Below are 3,513 nucleotides of genomic sequence, written 5' to 3'. Positions count from 1 at the left end.
GGCTTACTCCAAGACGGCATCGATTGGCCCTCGTCCATGGCTATGGCCGCAGCAAAAGCAGTCCGATACAAACACGAATCCGAAGTAGTTTTGCGGAAGTTTACAAAGAATCAAACTTTCGATAGCATCAGATCGATGGGCTGGGCTGTTTCAGTTAGCATAGCGAAGAAAGCCAAATCAAGGGAAGCCTGCATTTCGATTTGCATTCGTTGTCTTAGCAGTCGTAACTTAGGTTTGAGGCAGTTAGCCATCAGGTACAATGAGGTCTACTGAGAGCAGCGTAACCTTCATTTTTAACCTAAGGCCATCCATGTAGTTATTGCTTTGACTATTATTACGCCGGCTCTTTTCCATTTATTCAGATTTACCAAATCGTCTGCAGCGTCCGCGTGCTAACTGGCTCGTTTGTTTGTCATTGAAAATTCAACTGGATGCACGATACTATATTCTGGAATAATAAGATGATGAAAGCGAATGAATGAATTGCGTCGATGCGGCGGATCGGATAAAACGTTTGTCTAAGCGCCTTATCGGATATTATTCCTGAAGTTAGTTTCGAAGATTGACGATCACGAAGGTCAGGTTACTGCCTTCATGTATTTTTACCACTTTCGTTCAGGTAACATCGTCAATCAATGCTGGGGGCCTATTTTCCACCTATGACAATGAGAGTTCGTATATTGCGTAGACTGGCTGAGTCCGCTGAAGCGCGCAGAAATCGCTCTGCATTGACAAAATACTTTTTACTTAGTTTAATGAAATCTGTTCGTCTGTGTTAACGTTTACTAGACGCCAACACGACTGATATCGTATGAGTGAAGTGCCAGTAATGGCCGAACTACACCCGCACGGTTAAGTTATGACAAGGGACCTTATTTTTCTCCCATCATTACACTCGATTAGAATACAAATCAATATTACCAACGGTTTATTGCGTAACTTTGATGATCTAGATATAGAAATATACGTTTTTTCTCTCTAGCCTTCACCATTACGTATTGGTCGAACTTTTTCACAGATCCAGTTCGCAAGTAGCGATATTAGGGTTTCGAGTATTTTCGAATACAAAGTCCTCATTAACTAAGAGAATGAGCACGCTATTGTCGCTCTAAATAGCCATCAAATCATAGCACGAGTACGTTATTGAAGATCTGGTAATGCTCTCTCATGTCGTTGGATATGCGAGTTAGATGTTCTTTGAGCAGATTTTGTTTGGTCGTTAATGTATGTTTATTGAAACTGATAAGCAAATGTCATCGATCAATACAGGATTGACCGCACTCATAAAGCGCTTCCCGGATCGGGATCAATGAACGAGCCAGCCAGACTTATTCGAAGGTTCCGCCTGTCGGGCCTATTTATTGGAGGACAGTTGTCGCTCATCTCAAAAGCGTTCTATTTACATGCGACAAAAAATAATTGCATTGGTCGAGTGTCAATACGATCGCGTTATGGCACAGGTACCCTTGGTAACAAATAATAACCTAACTATTCACTCATTCATCCATTTGAGGATGGGATCAGTGTGCGTTGTCTTCGAGCCTGGCGAAACCTTAAGGCGATTGACAATTCCTCTCTGTCAAACTGAGCCTAACTCAGCATGTTATCATAACTAAACAGTGCATTGTTTATTGTAAATTTCTTCATTTGAAATATAAAAAGGCTACACTTCTGTCAAGTATATATAAGTATATATATATATATATATATTAAAAATCGCCAATGTTTAAGGGTACTATTGGGCAGGTCTCCTGCGGTGCTTAGATGCTATAACTTTTACAAAAGGGCGTATATAGCTCCATATTGGCAACGAGATTTGTTTTCTACTGATACTAATTAAAGTGAAACGCCCGTGTGAAAAAATGATTGATATTTCTAGAATAGGCAGTGGCAGAGTAAGGCAGAAATCCTCCTTGGCTGCACAGACAGCTAAAAAGTCTCTGAAAAATAAAATGTGAGTTAAGGCCGTGAAGCTCAGGCCGATTTAAAATGCTTTATATGCAAGCATGTGAACGAGACTTTTCATGTTTAATGTTAATAAATTGCATTTAAATAAATAATTCGTAGTGTCTTGCACAAAACGTTTCGAATTGTAACCAAAAACAATCATTAAGAAACGTACGAACGCTCCCAACACAATACCTCTCCAGGGAGAACTATTGGAAACGCATATAGGAATACGTACCTAACGAAAAGAAAGTTACAAAATAAATTAGGACCAATGATTTTTCTCTCAGAATAAAGAAGTACTCTATACCGTTGTTAAACAATCTTTAGCATTTATATGGACGTCCTTACCTTACCTTAGGAGTCCCAAAGCACGTTGTCCGATGTACGTACATTGTTAGTACAAACGCTTTCTAGAGAACTCTCATAACAGCAGCTATATAGGAAGCTTACGACTACGATGTTACATATCAGATCATCAAACAAATTCTTAAATAAGTTCTTCAGCGGCTCAGGTTAGATTAGTAGCAATGTGGACTAACACTAAACTCGACGTAGGGGATACATATAATAAAATATAAGTTTACAAATTGCCTATCTTCTGTCTAGCCCTAAAGCTACTTGAATGTAGGCCGAAACGTGCAATTGTATGAAGGACGCTTTCATGGGACAGAAAATTCGAAATCTCTGTATTGCAAATTTTACCCTCGGTATCGCCGTTAGGCATTCCATAAGACGGCTGGCTCCCAGCACGAAACAAGGTCTGCCTATGCCCGGCCTCGAATCGGCTAGACCTTTTCTAATTACTTCCTAGTTAACCTACCGACCCGCGCCAAAGAGGTCGTCAGCATTGCAGCCCACAAAACTATACGTAGGGTTAACAAATATAAAGTTATATAAAGTTTAAATGGTTAAGGGTTATTGTTTGCTCGTTCAGGATCCAGGACTACTACAGTGGGGCACGTTTTTGATCAAATCGGTATCGACCATGAATCGATCCAATTTATGAACGTCCATTGGACACCAGTTTTTGACCGGTTATCTCGATAAGAGCCTGGGAATAAAATCAACACATCGTTGGAACGTCGGTCAAAGGCTGACTCGAACCCGCAGCGCAGCGGAAACTCTATATTTTTTAGTGATTACAATCGAGGTTCTAAAACGCTTCTGAGAGTCGAGGCACCGCGGCATAGTTATAGAGCACTATTCTTCTCTAAGAAATTTGAAATATACGCACGTCCCATAACAAGATATATATGGTCTCTGGTTGTTCCGCTTAATACTGCAGCCTCGTTCTCGCGAATTTACCGACTTTTATGATCACCTTTGTCCTTTTTTTCGCCATCAGAAGCAGAGCAGGCCTCCTGTGCAGCCGTTGCCTGAAGCCTTGGTGAGCCGCATCTGTAAGTCCGCCCCATATAAGATTACGAGATTTATCTCTTGTGCCTGTTCTTGACAGGACAACAGCACCGTCGAGCATCGAACGCGTTTAAGAAGTTTTTCCCTATGCGCCAACGCTGCATCGTACACTAAGTTTTACTATATATTTTTGGGCAGCCTTCAAAA

The sequence above is a fragment of the Varroa jacobsoni genome, unplaced genomic scaffold (assembly GCF_002532875.2).
Source record: "Varroa jacobsoni isolate VJ856 unplaced genomic scaffold, vjacob_1.0 scaffold_976, whole genome shotgun sequence".
NCBI lineage: Eukaryota > Metazoa > Arthropoda > Arachnida > Mesostigmata > Varroidae > Varroa > Varroa jacobsoni.
This window is presented reverse-complemented; position numbering follows the sequence as displayed.